Source organism: Microcebus murinus, chromosome 8, assembly GCF_040939455.1.
Source record: "Microcebus murinus isolate Inina chromosome 8, M.murinus_Inina_mat1.0, whole genome shotgun sequence".
In the NCBI taxonomy this organism is placed as follows: domain Eukaryota; kingdom Metazoa; phylum Chordata; class Mammalia; order Primates; family Cheirogaleidae; genus Microcebus; species Microcebus murinus.
Window position 1 is genome coordinate 41,058,981 of NC_134111.1, and position 18,021 is coordinate 41,077,001.

General features: G+C 34.6%; 1 protein-coding gene across 15 annotated transcripts in view; it reads left to right on the forward strand.

Annotated features, from left to right (window-relative positions):
• Nucleotides 1-899: 899 nt before the first annotated feature.
• The window catches only part of TANK (TRAF family member associated NFKB activator), a 90,927-nt gene continuing 73,805 nt past the window's right edge, over nucleotides 900-18,021 (forward strand). For 10 of the 15 annotated variants that reach the window (XM_076005585.1, XM_076005586.1, XM_076005588.1 and 7 more), the window contains exon 1: nucleotides 16,024-16,205. The gene's annotated coding sequence lies outside the window, so the exon portion shown is untranslated. Of the gene's footprint in view, nucleotides 1,038-16,023; nucleotides 16,206-18,021 lie in introns of those variants that run through there. The other 5 variants (XM_076005583.1, XM_012735703.3, XM_012735706.3 and 2 more) reach the window with 1 other exon arrangement.

Below are 18,021 nucleotides of genomic sequence, written 5' to 3' on the forward strand. Positions count from 1 at the left end.
AGAAAGAAAGAAAGAAAGAAAGAAAGAAAGAAAGAAAGAAAGAAAGAAAGAAAGAAAGAAAGAAAGAAAGAAAGAAAGAAAGAAACTTGAATTCAAAAGACTCAGATTTTAATCTGAGGGCTGTTCCTAACTTTATTTGTGACATTGAGCATTTACCCTCTCCTGTTTTCTCATCTGTAATAAAAAGGAAATGGAACAGATGGTGTCTAAGGACATTTCCAGCTCTAAAATTTTATAACAAAGAAAAATGTCTGTGGTGCATATGCTGTCTTCCATTTGCATGTAAAACTTGATGTTTTGCTCCATGTAGCCTGAGAGAAATATATGCATTTGTAAAGGATTTCACCAGTGTGCAGGATCATACACTCATCCCATGAACAGTGCCTTAGTTCTCAAAGCAGAAAAGCTGCCTTAAGAATTTTCTTTGCTTCACCCCTCTTCTGAGTACCTGAGGCCAGGCTCTGGAATCTAGCATAAACCTTGTTATTATTAAGCTTCATTCATCCAAGTGACCTCTGCGGGCCATGAAGCAAAGACAACTGTACTCAAATTTGGTCTTTGCCTGCTGTTTATATATTTGCCTCTCAGATCAAAAAGTGATTTCTTACAAGCTAAAAAGCCATTTCTCAAAGAAATTCACTTTCAAATTTTCTTACATGAAAATAGGCTTAATCCAAAAATATTTTTTGTGTTTACAATTCTTGTTTTTTTGTCTAAATGCCTTAACTATTCAAATAAAGTATCTTCGCTTCAAAAGGAAGTCAGAGCTACAGTCACGGGTGGTTTACAGAATATTTTCTGGTAGTCTTTGCTTCATTTCATTATCTTGCCACGATTGGCTGTTGATAGCTACAAATAAGGAAGTCTTCAAGTCAGGGGATTTCTCAGTGGAAGTTCCCAGTTCAACATGAGGGAGAGCTCAGGTCAGTCTGGGCGGCATTGGTAGAGACTGTGGAAAAAGCTTCCAGATTGTGTTAACTGTGTGCACCTTTAAAGAGGAATAGTCTGTGAAGGAAGACTTGTAACCTGGAGAAGAGGTAATCCGATTTAAATTAGAGTTTCATGAAACTTATGCACTAATTTGAGGGAAATGGTCATCCTTACAGTACAGAATCTTCCTGTCTGTGAAAATTCTATATCTTTCATGCATCAGGGACTCAGTAAACATAAAGGTTCTTTGTTTATTGTAAAATATAGTTCAATATATTTTGTTTTGTCTTGTTCTTGTGGGTATAGTAGGGGTGCTATCTTGAGAGGGGTATTTTTTTCACTATATTTTCTAACTGAATACTGCTGGCATCTTAATTTCATAATTTTATCTTTCATCCAGCCATTTTATCGATGCCTCATGTGTTCTAAACTATTTCAGGCAATTCACATGTGATGCCTAGATAGAAAAAAATCTAATTATATCTCTTCCCTTTTTTCTTCTCATGACATTGGCCAGAATTTCTGGAACAGCATTTAATAACAGAGGAGAGTGCAATCAACCTTGTCTTATTTCTGATCTCAGTGGGAATTTCCCTAGTGGTTAACATTAAGAATGACGTTGGCTGTTGGTTTGAGATAAATATATTTGTTACAAAAACCAAATAACTACCAAATATCCTAGTTTTAATAAGGGTATATCTAATGAAAAAATCAAGACTTTATGTTAAACTATATTCAGTGACTTTTTTATATCATTAGAGACACCTATATCGTTTTTCTGCTTCAAACCATATAATGCTCTGCTGTTAAACAATACAGTGATTGCATTTTTTAAATTCCATGTTATCAAAAATAATGTTATTAAAACAATTTTTTTGGTAATAAAGGTAAGCTTATGGCTATAAACAAGATTTTGTTATTGCTGTAATTAAAATAATAAATTGGTTGATCAAAACAAACCAACCAAACTATACGTTGCAATTTTTTTCTAGAATCTGTATGCATAGATGCCTATTTTCTATTATTTTGGCTTCACAATTCAGTTCACAACTCAAACAGAAAAGAAAGAAAACAATGTGGCATAAGCCAAGGGACTCTCTCCAGGCAGAGCAACCAGATACTCAAACAAAGCAGCTGTTCCTATGCTCTGTGCAAAAACCTTTCTTCCTATTTTGACAGTGCTAGCTGCAGACTACGATTCAGTTACAACCAACAGTGATATGCAAAATATATATTCAAATTGATTAGTCTTTTTTCTTTTTTTAAGGTTTTTTTTTTTTTTTTTGCCTTCCTGGACTTTTCTACCTAACCAAATTGATTAATCATATATGCAGTTTATATTAAGAAAATGTATGCTCAAAAAGAAATATTTGTAATTTACTAAGAATTTCTGAATTCATATTCATCAGTTAAATCAGATTGTATTTTTATTTCCTGGAACCTGTCATTAATACATTTTAGTATTAAAGTAAAATGATTAAAAATACCAAAATGTTCAATGTTCCAAAAATGTTTAATAGGAGTTATCTCTTCTTTGAAATGCTTAAAGAACAAATCCATAACACTATTTGGCCTTGGCACCCTCTTTTGGAAGTAATTCCTTAAAAGCTTTTACAATGTCTTCTATTGTTATTGATCTATTTGGGTTTTATGCTACTTTTTCATGTAGTTTATTTGTTTTTGCTTTAAAATGATTCTTTTCATCAAATTTTTCAAATGTATTGGCATACATGGTATTTTCTTGTACTTTTTTAAATTATCTCCATAACTAGGTGGACAATTCCTTTTCATTACACATTTTTTCCATTTATGTTTTCACCCTCTTTTTTTTCCTGATTCACATGTCTGAAAACTAATCTCTTAGATGCAGACCTTTTATAGCTAGCTCTTTAAAAAATATTTTTGGCTTTTATCTTTATTAATATTTTCTTAATGCCTTTTTAGACTATTTTACTTTTCTTAGTTTGTTAGCTGAATGCTTAGTTGATTTATTTTTTATTCTTTCTTATTTTATAATGAAAATTTTTAAGAGTAGGAATTTTTTATTTCCATTTTAACTACATCTTACGACTTTTGATATGCCACTTTTAAATTACTATTATTTTACAGTTTTTAATTAAAATTTTATTTCCTCTTTGATCAAAGAGTTATTTAGGACAGTAAAGGTTTTTTTTAATTAATAGCCTTTATTTTTTAGAACCGTTTTAGATTTAGAGAAAAATGGAGCAAATGCTACAGAGAGTTCCCATATACCATCCTGCCTCCCCCCAACCACTCAATGTCTTCTATTATCTTGCATTAGTATGGTACATTTGTTACAATTAATGAACCAATATTGGTAAATTATTATCAACTCAAATCTATAGTTTATTCATATTTTTTCCTTATTTCCCTTTTTAAAAGTAAGGTAAAATTCATATAACATTAAATTAATCATTTTAAAGTGAATGATTTAGTGGCATTTAGTACACTGAGGATGTTAAGCAACTGCCACCTCTATCTAGTTCCAAAACATTTTTATTATCCCAAGAGGAAACACTGTACTAGTAAGCAGTTGTTCTGCATTTCCTGCTGTTCTTAGCTCCTAGCAACCATCAATCTGCATTTTGTCTGAATTGATGTACCTATTCCAGATATTTCATATGAGTGAAATCATACAATATGTGACCTTTTGAACTGGCTTCTTTCACTTAGTATACATTTTGGAGGTCCATTTATGTTGTAGCATGTATCAGTATTTCATTCCTTTTTATGGCTAAATAATATTCCATTGTATGTATATACCAGGATTTGTTTATCCATTCATCTGTTGATGGATAGGGTATTTGGTCTGTTTTCACTTTTTGGCCGTTGTTATAGTGCTGCTATGAACACGCATTTACATGTATTTGTTTTGAGTACCTGTTTTCAATTCTTTTAGGCATATACCTAGCAGTGGAATTGTGGGGCCATATGGTAATTCTATGTTTAACATTTTAAGGAACCACTAAATTGTTTTCCACGGTGGCAGAACCATTTTTACGTTTCCACCAGCAATATATGAGGCTTTGAATTTCTTCACACCCTCGTCAACACTTGTTACTTTCCATTTTTTATAGCTATCCTAGTGAATGTGAAGTGGTGCCTCATTGTGTTCTTGATTGCATTTCCCTAAAGACCAATGATGTTAAGCATTTTTTCTTGTACTTGTTGACCATGTATATATCCTCTTTAAATAACTGCCTATTCAAGTACTTTATACATGTTTTAATTGGGTTGTTTGTCTTTTTCTTGTTGAGTTGTAAGAGTTTTTTTAATATATTCTAATATTAGAACATTGTCAGATTTATGGTTTGCAAATATTTTCTCCCATTCTGTAGGTTGTCTTTTCAGTTTCTTGATGTCTTTCAATGCACAAAAGTTTTTTTTAATTTTTATGAAGTCAAATTTATTTTTTCTTTCCTTTTTCTCTTTTATTTTCTTTTCATGATTTTGGTGTGATATCTAAAAATCCATTGCCAAATCCAAGGTCATGATGATTTACCCCCATGTTTTTGTCTAAAAGTATTATGGTTTTAGCTCGTATATTTAGGTAATTGATCTCTTTGGAATTAGCTTTTGTATATGGTGTGAGATGGGGTCCAACTTCATTTCTATGCATGTGGTTATCAGTTGTCCCAGCATCATTTGTTGAAGAGACTGCTCAATCTCCATTGAATGATATTGGAACCCTGTTAAGGGTTTATTTATGGATTCTCAATTCTATTCCTTTGGTCAATATATCTATCTTTACAGCAATATCACACTGTTTTAATTACTGTAGCTTTGTAATAAGTTTTGCAATTGGGAAGTGTGAGTCTTTCAACTTTGTTTTTCCTTTTTAATACTTTTTTGGTTACACTTGCAATTCCATATGAATTTGAGGATCAGCTTTTTCACTTCTGGAAAAAAGCTGTTGGAATTTTGTTAGAGATTGCATTGAATCTGTAGATCAATTTGTGAAGTATTGCCATCTCAATAATATTAAGTCTTTGAATCCATGAACACAGGATGTGTTTCTACTTACTTAGGTCTTCTGTAATTTCTTTCAATACTATTTTATAGTTTTCAGTGTACACGTCTTTACTTCTAAGGTTAAAGTTATTCCTAGGTATCTTAATATTTTGGATGCTACTGTAAATGGAATTGTTTTCTTAATTTTATTTTAGTAGTGTTCATTGCCAATATATAGAAACAACAGATTTTTTAGTATTTATCTTATACCCTGCAACTTTGCTAAATTAATTTATTAGCTCTAGTAGCTTTCTTGTGGATTCTTTCAGATTTTCTCTATATAGGATAATGTCACCTGAGAATAGTTTTACTTCTTCCTTTCTAATTTGCATGCCTTTTATTTCTTTTTCTCGTCTAATTGCACTGGCTACAATTTCCTAGACAATGTTGGATAGCAGTGTTAAAAAAAACAAAAATCCTTGTCTTGTTCCTGCTTTGTTTTTAGGGAGAAAGCTTTCAGTCTTTCACTATTCAATATGATATTACTTGTGGGTTTTTCATAAATGTATTTTATCATGTTGAAAAGGTTCCCTTCTATTTCTAGTTCTCTGAGCCTTTAAAAAAAAATCCTGAAAGGGTGTTGGATTTTGTCAAATGCCTTTTTGCATCAGTGAAGATAATCATGTGGGGTTGTTTTTTTTTTCCTTTTTTCCATAATTTAGTGTATTGTATGGAATGATTTTTTTATGTTTAGCCACTCTTGTATTACAGGGATAAATCACACTTGGTCATGATATAATAATATAATTCACTTAATAGGCTGTTGGGTTTAGTTTGCTAGTATTTTGTGGAGAATTTTTGCATTTATAGTCTCCAGGAATATTGATTTTTTTTATGGTGTCTCTGGCTTTGGTAGCAAGGAAATGCTGGCTTCATAAAATGAGTTAGGAAGTATTATCTCCTCCTCTGTGTTTTTCTAAAAGTTTGGGAAGGATTTGGCATTAATTCTTCTTTAAATGAGTGGTAAAACTCACCAGTGAAGGCATCTGGTCCTGGACTCTTCTTTGTTGAAAGTTTTGGATTATTAATTCAATCTCTTTATTTGTTACAGGTCTGTTAATATTTTCTATTTCTTCTTGATTCAGATTTAGTAGTTTGTATGTTTTTAGGATTTTTGTATATTGCATCTAGTATATCTACGTTGTTGATATACAACTGTTCTGTAGTAGTCTCATAATACTTTTTATTTCTATTTTGTTGGTGGTAATGTTCTCACTCTCATTTCTGATTTTAATTATTTGTGTCATCTCTCTGTTTTTCTTATAAGTTTTGCTACAGTTTTGTTAATTTTCTTGATCATTTCCAAGAACCAACTTTTGGTTTCATTGAGTTTCTCTATTGTTTTTCAATTTGCTATTTCATTTATCTCTGCTCTAATCTTTATTAGTTCCTTCCTCTGCTAGCTTTGGATTTAGTTTGCTCTTATTTTTCTAGTTCTTTAAGATATAAAGTTAGGTTTTTAATTTCAGATCTTTGTCTTTATTTCAGAATATTACAGGGGTACAAATGTTTTCATTACATGAGTTGCTTTTGTACAGTTTGAACCAAAGTTATAAGTGTATCATCACCTATATAGTGTGCATTGTGCCCATTAGGTGTGAATTTACCCATATCCCCATCCCACCTCCCACCTGCTTGATTTCCATTGAATTTTACTACCATATATGCACATGAATGTTGATCTGTAAGTTTTAATTTAGTAGTGAGTACATATGGTTTTCCTTCTTCCATTCTTGTGGTACTTCACTTAAAAGGATGGTCTCCAGTTCCATCCAGGTTATTATAAAAGTTATGAGTTAACCATTTTTTTATGGCTGAGTAATACTCTATGGTATATATATATACCACATTTTATTGATCCACTGATGTATTGATGGGCACTTGGGCTGTTTCTACATCTTTGCAATTGTGAATTGTGCTACTATAAATATTTCAGTGCAAGTGTCTTTTTTATAAAATGTCTTTTTTTTCCCTTGGGTAAATACCCAGTAATGGGATTCCTGGATCAAATGGCAGTTCTACTTTTAAATCTTTGAGGTATCTCCATACTACTTCCATAGCCGTTGTACTAGTTTGCAGTCCCACCAACAGTGTGTAAGCGTTTCTTTCTCTCCACATCCACACCACCATCTGTTGTTTTGGGAATTTTTGATAAAAGCCATTCTCACTGGAGTTAGATGATATCTCATTGTGGTTTTGATTTGCATTTCCCTGATGATTAGAGACTTTGAGTATTTTTTCATACACTTATTAGCCATTAGTCTATCTTCTTTTGAAAAGCTTCTGTTCATGTCTTTTGCCTACATTTTAATGGATTTTTTTGATGTTTTCGTGCTGATTCACTTGAGTTCTTTGTAGATTCTGGTTATTAGTCCTTTATCATATGTAAAACATGCAAATATTTTCTCCTATTCTGTAGGTTGTCTATTTGCTCTATTGATTGTTTCCTTCGCTGTCCAGAAGCCTTTTAATTTAATCAGGTCCCATTGCTGTGATTGCCTTTGGGGTCTTCTTCATAAATTCTTTGCTTAGGCTGATATCTATAAGAATTTTTCCAACTTCTTCTTCTAGAATTCTTATAGTTTTATGCCTTAGGTTTAAGTCTATTATCCATTGTGAATTAATTTTTGTGAGTGGTGAGAGGTGCAGATCTTGTTTCAGTCTTCTACATGTGGCTATCCAATTTTCCCAGAACCATTTATTGAATAGGGATTCTTTTCCCCAGTGTATATTTTTTTTCTGCTTTGTCAAAGATCTGATGGCAATATGATGATGGTTTTATATCTAGGTTCTCTGTTCTGATCCATTGGTCTAGGTCTCAGACCTTTTTTAATGGGAATGTTTTCTGTTATTAATTTCCCTCTGAGCACTTCTTTCACTGCATCCTATAGGTTTTGGTATATTGTGATTTTGTTCTCATTCATCTCTAAGTAAATCTAATTTCCCTTGTTATTTCTTCTTTGACCCATTGGTTGTTTAAGAATGTGTTGCTTAATTTGCACATATTTATGAATTTTTCAGTTTTCCTTATGGTATTGATTTCTACTTTCATTCCATTTTGGTTGAAGAAGATACCTTGTATGATTTAAATCTTTTAAAATATATTGAGACTTTCTTGTGGTCTTGGGCTATTCTGGGGAAGATTCCATGTCCACTTGAGAAGAATGTATATTTTGCCTTTGTTGGATGGAGTGCTTCATATATATCTGTTAGGTCCAGTTGGTTTATAGCATTGTTCAAGTTAATCTGTTTCCTTTTTGATCTTCTGTTTTTCTATCCATTATTTAAAATGGCATAATGAAATCTCCAATGATTATTGTAGTACTGTCTATTTCTCCCTTTAATTCTATCAATGTTTGGTTCATATATTTGGGGGCCCTGTAGCTTGATAGGTATGTGTGTATAATTGCTATATCTTCTTGAATGACCCTTTTGTCAATATAGAATATGCTTCTCTGTATCTTGTAACAATTTTTTAAAGTCTATTTTGTTTAATATTAGTATAGCCGTTCAATCTGTCCTTTGGTTACAATTTGCATGGAAAATCTTTTCCCATAATTTCATTTTTATCTATATGTCTGTGTATCTAAAATAAGTTTCTAGTAGACAGTGTATAGTTTTATCATTTGATCATGTATTATCCATTCTGCCAAGCTCTGCCTTTTAATGGAAGAGATAATCCATCTACATTTAAAGTAATTACTGATAAGGCAGGACTTACTCCTGCCATTTTGCTACTTCATTTCTATATGTCTTATACTCTTTTTCTAGTCCTCATTTCCTCCATTACTTCCTTTTTTGTGTTTAATCAATTCTTTGCAGTATACTATTTTATTCCACTCTCATTTTCTTTTGTTTTATTAGATATTTTCTTAGTTACTACCATGGTGGTTATAATTAACAGCTTAAATGTATAACAATTTAATTGAATTGATACCTACTTAGTTTCAGTAACACACTAGAACTTGACTCCTATGCAGCTTAATCCCCTATTATGTGATGTTGTCACAAATTATATCTTTATATGTTGTGCCCATTAATGTAGATTTATAATTATTTTTGTCATTTAAATCATGTAGAAAATTGAAAGAGGAATTACAAGCCAAAAAATGCAATAATGCTGGCTTTTATATTTACCTATGCAATTTCCCTTAGTAATGTTCTTTATTTCTTTGTATGGGTCTCAAATTATTGTCTAGGGTCCTTTCATTTCAGCTTAAAGGACTCCATCTATAATATCTTTAGAGTAAGTCTACTAACAACAAACTCCCTCAGCTTTTGTTTATCTCATAATGCTTAATTTATCCTTTATTTTTGAAGGATGGTTTTGTAAGATATAGAATTCTTTTTCAAGAATTTTAAATATGTCATTATCACTGTCTTCTGGCCTCCATGATTTCAAAGCCAAAAGGGCTGTTAATCTTATTGATGAACACTTGCACAAAATGTGTCACTTCTCTCTTGCTGCTTTCAGGATTTTCTCCTTGTCTTATGTTCTCCAGACTTTGATTATAATGTGCCTCAGTGTGGATTTTTTTTTTTTTTAATTCTTCCAACTTGGAGTTGATTATGCTCTCTGAAAGTGCAGTTTCAGTCTTTTATCAAATTGGGAAGTTTTCGGCCATTATTTCTTCAAATATTTTTCGCTGTTTCTTTTTTCTCACTTCTTTTTTATGACTCCCACAAAGCCTAGTTGGTAAGCTTGATGGTACCCCACAGATCCCATAAGTTCGGTTCACTTTTCTTCATCCTTTTTCTTTCTATTCCAACTGGATAATTTTATTTGTTTTATCATCACATTCTGACTTTTTCTTCTGCTTGCTCAATTATGCTGTCAAACCCCTCTAATGAATTTTCTATTTGTTATTGTATCATCCAGTTCAAGAATTTCTATTTGGTTCTTTTTTATGATTTTTATTTTTTTATTCATATTCTCATTTTGTTCATATATCATTTTCCTGGTTTTCTTTAGTTCTTGTCCATGGTTTCCTTCAGCTCTTTTGGCATGTTTAAGACAATTGATCAAAAGTCTTTTCTAGTAAGTCCAATATCTGGGCCTTCTCAATGTGCACTTTTAAAGACATTTTAAGGGATAATTATGACTACTTATTTAAATTAAAAATCAACTGCATGTGGAACCACCTAATAAGTTACAGAAATTGTCTATATTAGCCAATATTTACAGAGTTCCTCCTGCAGACCAGGCCCTATTCATATATTATTACATTGCACAAATACACACAACTTTTGAGGCAAGTATTATTATTACCTGCATTTGAAAGATGAAGAAACTGAGGCACAGGGTTAGTAAAGCCATATGATTAGTAAATGGCAATACCAACATATTAATGAGGCAATTTTTATACAGAACTCTCATTCATAACTAGCATGCTTTAGCTTCTCTCAGCTTCAGTTTGCCTTTGTGGGGACAATGACCACTTAGACCTCTGCCTGGTGGCTGCAAGTTTCTTTAGCATCAGTTGTAATAGCCATCCTAACCTTAAAAACATCCAAGTGTGTATCTTGTAACTTCAAGTGCGATATATGTCATAAAGGGGAAAGGACAGGGTAAAATACAAGCCAATAGTCTTTACCTGGAAATCAAGTGTGGCCTTGCTTAGAATTACAAGAAGCGCACCTGCTTCTTATACCTTCCACCAGAAGCCTCAACAGACCAGCTAAAATATGAGGGAAACAATTTCTAGGCTGAGGAAACTACATTAGCCAATACCTGAAAAGGACAGAAAAGGTATTGAAAGAAACCCCCAAGTGAAAAAGAGGCAGGACATGAGTCTGGAGAGGTGGAAGAGTCCTCATTCCAAGCTTAGAGTTTGAGCTTTATCCTGAAAGTGATGGGAAGACGTTGAGTTACTTTAAGTGATAAAGAAACATAATAACATTTAGAATAGGATAAGAGAGAAACTGAGAAGAACAGTTAGGAGTTTAGCATGGTAATTATAAATTGATGGTGGCTTAAATAAAGGATGGCAATGGAGACAGAACGTGACAATGGGGACACAGAGTCTATACATACAAGAAATATTGCAGAGGAGTACTCACAGATTTACCTGATTGGATGACTGATAAATGTTGGGAATTAGAAGTGTTATATCGGCGATGTTTTCTTTCTTTCTTTCTTCCTCTATTAACATAAAAATAACCATATAATTTTTAATTCTACTTGTAGCTATTTACCTTCCCTTTTTAAAAAAGCCTAAAATAATATATCTTTAAGTATCACAGTTAGAATGAGATTCTATCATTTTCTTATTTCCACATACAGAAGATGAGAAAATGAGTAAATTAGCAGAACACATTTACTTCCTGCCACCTCTCTCCCACCCGCTTGTGTTTTTTTTTTTTGTTGCTATAATCAGGAAGTTCAGACCACAATATTATTATTAAATTATTTATTAAATAATCATGTACGTCTTATGTTTCAGAAATTACCTTAAATTTTCCCATTGTTTGTATTTACAACATGTTTTCACATAATCCAATATTTAAATTAGTTTAAATGTTTTCTAATATTTATTTTATATCAGAATTTCACATTTCTTGAGTTTTTAATTTTGATTTTTTCTTGACTAACTGAAGTGTATCTTCAATTGTTTCAAGAAATGGGTGGTATGATTTCTAAACCTTTAGGTATCAAAGAATGTCTTTGCTTTCCTTTTCCATATGAATGATAACTTGGGTAGATATAAACTTTTTAGGTCAAACCTTTCCCAGGCAACTGTAAATGTTATTCTATCCAGCTTCTGATGTTTAGTGTTGAAGACAAGTCTATTTTTCTTCCTTCACAAGTAATTTATTTTTTTCCACCTGGATTCTTGTTGGATTTTTTCTATATTGTATATACCAGAAGACTTCCTTCACCCTCTCAAGCCTGGACTAAGACCTCTCCAATGTGCTTTCAGGGTACCCTATACTTACCCCTATTGTAATATTGTAATACCACATGGTGTAGTGATTCCCTGCTTTTTGTACATATGTCACCCACTGTAGAAGTTAAGTTCTTTTAAGGTAGGACTGTATCTTGGTCATATTTTCATCCCTAACTTTTAGCACATAGCAAGCATTCACAAAATATTTGTTGAATAAGTGAATGAATTGATACAGCATTTAATATTGAAATTTTTATCAAGATAGGTCAAGGTGTTTGGACTCTTTTCATTAATATATTTCAAAACTCATTGAGTACTTTTTATCTCTAATGAAGTATTACATTGGATCAAATTGTTATTTCAAATATCTTCTGATATATCTTTGGTTGCTATTTCTGTCCCATTTATCCCAATCTCTTGAATAGTTTCCACTATTTCATTTAATAATTGTCATCTATATGTTCTTTCTGTTCACATTTTGAGAGTTTTTCAAGCTTTTAATCATTGATTTTATATTCTGCAATATTGATTGCATTCTTGATTATGTCCAAATAATATCTGAATCTTGCCATTGCATGTTCTATGTCCTTACAGCCTTAACTTATCCAGCTTTGTTTTTATTTCTCCATGTCTTTAGGTCCCTCCTTATCTTAATGTAACAGTTTGTCTTATATTTCATCTCTTTTTGCATAAAAAATAAAAAGCAGGTTCTTTCCATTTACTTCTGCTCTGGTAAACCATTTTCCAAAGTGCTGGCTTTCTTTGCATTTTGAGGACTCTCCTTTATGCAGCATAATCTTTTCAAAGGGATGCTTTGTCCTATATTCACTCATTCCAAGTCTTATGTCACCTTTACTAACTGAATGTGTGGATTTCACTTGGTTCTTTTCATTATCTGTCTGATTGCTATTAGTCCCTCAGGATAGATGTTGGACTGGGAGACAAATAGACATACACAGTTGACAGCTAACTTCTTATCTTGCAGCTGACATTTATCCACTTTGTCATTGTGGGTGTTGAGCTAAGGTGAGATCCCTTACCTTTACTGTCCAGTTATTTTACTAGGAAGAGGAGAATTCCTAGTTAATCAGAAACAATTTTTCAGCTTTTTCTTGGTAGGAAGCATGTATGAAAAATTAACCCCGTAGAGAGAGTCAAATACTCAGCCCTATCTGCCCACCTTCTTTCATTACTGGCTTCATATGCTTGTATACAGAGCATCACATCTATCTATCTCACTGGGGTGTGGTTGGTATTCTCCAAGCTATAGCTTCAAAATAGGTAACAGACATAAGTACTAGTGGGGGACATTGGGACAAAGAGGTATAAAATACTACTTAAAAGTCACACATAGTAGTGGAGTTACTGTTGAATTCACTAGTACTTGCCACAAGGCAGCTAGCTTCCTTACTATCCTTCAGGCCAGTAGGTTTGCTTGCCTTCAAATAAAAAACACATGTCTATTTCAGCACCACACTTCTTGCAATAGGTGCAAAATCCTATCAAGTTCTGGCACTAAGGTGCTTGTCAACAGAATTGTAGCTACTTTTATGGTGCCTTTGAGTGAATTAGAAAAAGCACCCATCCAGGAAGACTCAGGCTGAAGGGGGTAAGGCTTGGCAAGTAAATACAGCCAGCTCAACCACCTACCGTGGCCCTAGTTGTCAGTACTGCCTTCTGATGCTATTGTAACTTCTCATATTTTTCCAATTTTTCATAGGCTTTTTATTTGGAAAGTCTGAGACACAAACAGCTAGTCCAGATGTCATCTTAAATCAGAGGTCAAACAGATTGTATTAAAAGTGATATTTCTCAACAAAAATTTGACTGAGATCATACCTGACATTCCAAGTTATAGTAAGTGTTTATACTGGCAGGTTTCCTTATCTTTAGATTTATATTCAGAACTCTCAATAAAATATTAAGCAATTTTAAAAATAGCTTCCAAAATACTTTTAATAAGGCTACAGTCCCTCCCCAACCCCCAATGCTACATCACTTCTTGCTGACCTGAAGTATGTAATAATAGGAGTGAAAAAAAAACCAGGAATAAAATGTCATTCTTTTAATGGATTCTTCCTCAAGTAATGTCTCAACTCAATTCCTAACATTCATAAAATAATATGTATGTGAAGTCTAAATAATTCATCATCATTATAGGAAAAGGAAAATGTTCAACACTATTTTAGCAAAAAATTCATCCATCCAAAATAATTCTACCAGCATTAATGCATGTTTCACAAATGGGGAACTATACAGCCACTTCTCTTCATGACTACAACCTGATAAGAGTGGAAAGAGAGAAAATATATATATTTAACAAATGTGTATATCTAGTTTTTTCTTTTCTTATTCAAAGTTTTTAGCACCTCCATATTTCAAAATGGCTATGCATTCAGCTTCGGATTCTGAGTGTATTGTTAAATTCTACTATTTCAATAAGAAATCTTCAAAGCAGCTCCTTCGATTTGTTCAAGCAGTGCTGAATAAGCTGGACTTCATCAAAATTAAAGTTTTCTGCTTTGCAAAAGAGAATTTAGTAGAATTTTATTCAAGAGAATAAAACAACAAGCCACAGAGCAGGAGGAAATATTTACAAAAGATATATCTGGCAAAGGACTATTATCCGAAATATACAAAGAACACTTAAAACTCAACAGTAAGAAAACAACCCAATTAAAAAATGGATCAAAGTCCTTTATAGATTCCTCCCCAAAAGATAACCAGATGGCAAATAGGCATATGAAAAGATGCTCCATATCATAAGTCATCAGGGAAATGCAAATTAAAACAACAATGAGATACCACTACATACCTATTCAAATGACCAAAATCCATAACACTAACATCATCAAATGCTGGCAAAGATTTGGAACAACATTGCTGGTAGGAACTCAGTCACATTGGAAAACAGTTTGGCAGTTTGTAACAAAACTAAACAAACTCTTATGTACGATCCAGCAATCATACTCCTTGGTATACCCTTACCCAAAGGAGCTGAAAAATTTTGTCCATACAAAAACCTGCACATGATGTTTATAGCAGCCTTTTTCATTGCCACTTGAGTGAGGGATATTGATACTGGAGGATGCTACGCACGTGTGGGAGCAGAGAGTACATGGGAAATCTCTGGACATTCAATTTTGCTGTAAAACTAAAACTGCTCTAAAAAAAGTGTTTAAACAAATTTTTAAGCAGTGTTGTATTGTCATATTTAACTCAATTACTTATTATAAGAAAATTATTCAACTAGTCAAAATGTTATATTAATATATGAGAAGATTCTGTTAAAATTTTTGAAATGATATTTTGGCTTTGACTTTTAAAAGTAAGCCCAATATTCAAGGTAACCAGGTATAATGAAATGTAATTTGGCAGGTTTTTAAATCCTTGGACTTACTTGCCTAAAGAAAGATGTATAAACACCCATGATTCATAAGTACAGGGAGAAATTGGGCAGCCAGAACCTGATCTTCTTGCTCTAAAGGGAAAAGATACTTTTCTTGCAGTATTTAACTAAAATTTCTACCTTGGAGAATACCTACCTTCAAGCATGGCTAGGAAATGGAAAAAATGGGGAAGTCTTAATTCATGGGAAATTTTCTAATCAAGTTCTACTTCCATTTGTCAACCATTCAACTTTAGCAAGTACATTTAGTAAAAAGCACTACTAGTTGGAGAAAAGCCAAACGGGTGTGAGTGTAGTGTTTGTCAGAGTGTGGACTTTAGCCACTTTAACCACATTCTTATGAGAATCTGTTGACAATGCCAGTTCCTGGGCTTCATCCCAGTTGTTCTGAAGTGGAATCTCTCAGGGTTGGTTGGTGAAATTGCATGTTAACAAGCTTCTCGGGTGATTCTTGTGTACTCTAACTCACATATAGGGTGATGTTATTTATTTATTGCTTGTTTATTTACTGGTTATTTATTGTTTGACAAAAAACCTAGCCGAGGCCCTCAAGTAACCTTTAAAGATAGACACTGGATTCCTTTTCGCGGCTGATTTTTTACCTGAGATGGGCAGGACCAGGCTGAGCGAGGGTGAGCGGAGCTGGGGGCGCGGCTGAGGCGGGGCCGGGCGGAGTGGGATGTAGGCAGGGCGGGGGCGGTGGGCGCGGCGGGGGCGGGGCGGGGCAGGAGGGCGCGGCTAAGGCGGGGCGGGGCGAGGGGCGGGGCGGAGCGAGGGGCGGGGCAGGAGGGCCGCCGGCCTGGCCAAGCCGGGTGGAGGGTGAGGCGTTAATGGCTCCGCGCGCAGGCGCTGCCCTCTGAACTGGAACGGAAAATAACTTCCGGCTGGAGTCTGTCGGCGGGTTGCCGGCGACCTGACGCTTGAGATACTCGCGGCATCCCTGAATTGTAAGTAAGAAACTTCGTGAGTGAGTTGGTGTGTCCGAATCTCCGGCGACGGAGAACGTGTGTGTGTGAGCGAGAGCGACGCGCTGGCAGTGTGGGCGCCGCAGGGAGAGGAGCAGCGTAACCACGGAGACAACTAGTTCACAGACTGGGGAGGGATTTTGTGCGTGAGGAACCCCGGAGTCCGTGTCGCACAGCGGACTTAGACGGGGCTTTCCGGGCCCGCGACGTCAGCACAGCAGCGACAGCTCCCGCCCCGACGGCTGTAGGGGAGGAACTTGGCCGTCCTCCGCGTCGGCCGCTCTGGGTGACTTGACTCCTTTGCCTGAAAAATGGGGGCGACGGGGCCTGCGGTGGCGGGGTGAGCAGTGGACCCCTTCAGGAGTGTCCCCGACTTCCCTTTGGGAGAGGAGCTGCCTCCCAGCATCAAGTACTATCGTGGTTACTCTTTCGAAAACTTTTTAATAGGTCCTCTTTGTTGTTTTTCGCAAGGTGGTTGCACAATTCTCTGCTTTCCTGTATGGTGTCATCATAGCCTGCTCAATGAGAAGTTTGTAACTTCCCAGAGGGTCACGGAGAGAAGGGGTGGCCGAGGCGGAAAGAGCAGAGGCAGACCCTGCCCAAAGTGGGAACCCTCGCGTTGGGTAGAGAGTCCCCACCCAGGTGTAACTGTCGAGCCACGGGTTAAAGGCGTAAAGCACTGTACTTGTCAAGAAGTAGAAAGAAGGGGGAAGATAGTCAAAGAGGCGTCATGCTGTCTTACTGTTAGGCTGTAACAAGCAAAAGTAAAGCAGCCTTGCCATGTAAAGTGTCATGTATCTCACAGGAGATGTTCTTAACTAGTTATCATAGGGGAGAAATGGGAGTAAAGGAAGTTAGGTAACTTGAAATTGAAGGAAAAGAAAATCATCTGCTTCCCTGTTACAGTTTGAATGCACATTCAAACAAGAGGTGGCAGGGAAGCAAGCAATGTATTCTGTTGAAAATTATTTTGTCCACCTCATTTGGGTGGGACCCTCAAATGATATAACCACGAATAAAACAGAAAAACCCCTCAGTCCCCTCCCCAGCAATATGTAATCGAAGGCTTTCCACATCTCTCCTATACGTGCATAGTCATGTTATTTCCCTTTCTTATGAAAATGAGATTATCTATACATACTGTTCTATCATCTGTTTCATATTAAAACTATATGGTGGAAGTCTTGCCATATGTAGCTGTATTCTATTGTAATGTCAGCGTATTGTTCATTTGGGATGTACTATAATGTAGTTGACCATTGCTTAATGTGCCCTGTCCATACGTATTGTCCATTATTCTTCAAAATTATCTGTCTCTCATTAGAATACAGCTATATTAATCCTTTGTGAAATATATGACATATTTTCAAGAACTGTCAGTGTTTTGGTTTAAAATGCCTAGGTTTTGTAGCTCATGTAAGAAGGCAGTTTCCACTCAAAAAATTATTAAAGTCTTCTCCTATATTATCTGATAATTCTTATGATTTATTCATTACAACATCTGAAAATTATTTTTGTACATTGTATAAGATAGAGATTTAATTTTTTTCTTTTGTTCATGAATGAGTAGCCATTTTTCCAGTAATCATTTGTTGAAATTGGTTCTTTCCCAACTGACTGAGAATACCTCCTTAATATAGTAAATTCCCATGTGTACATGTGTCTTTTTTTTAGATTCATCTGTTGCTTTGATCCATTTGTCTCTCCCTTTACAAATGCCAATCTGCTTTGATTGTGGCATTTTTTTAGTAATTCATAGGGCAAGTCCGTCTTCATTTTTCCTTTTCAAAATTGTCTT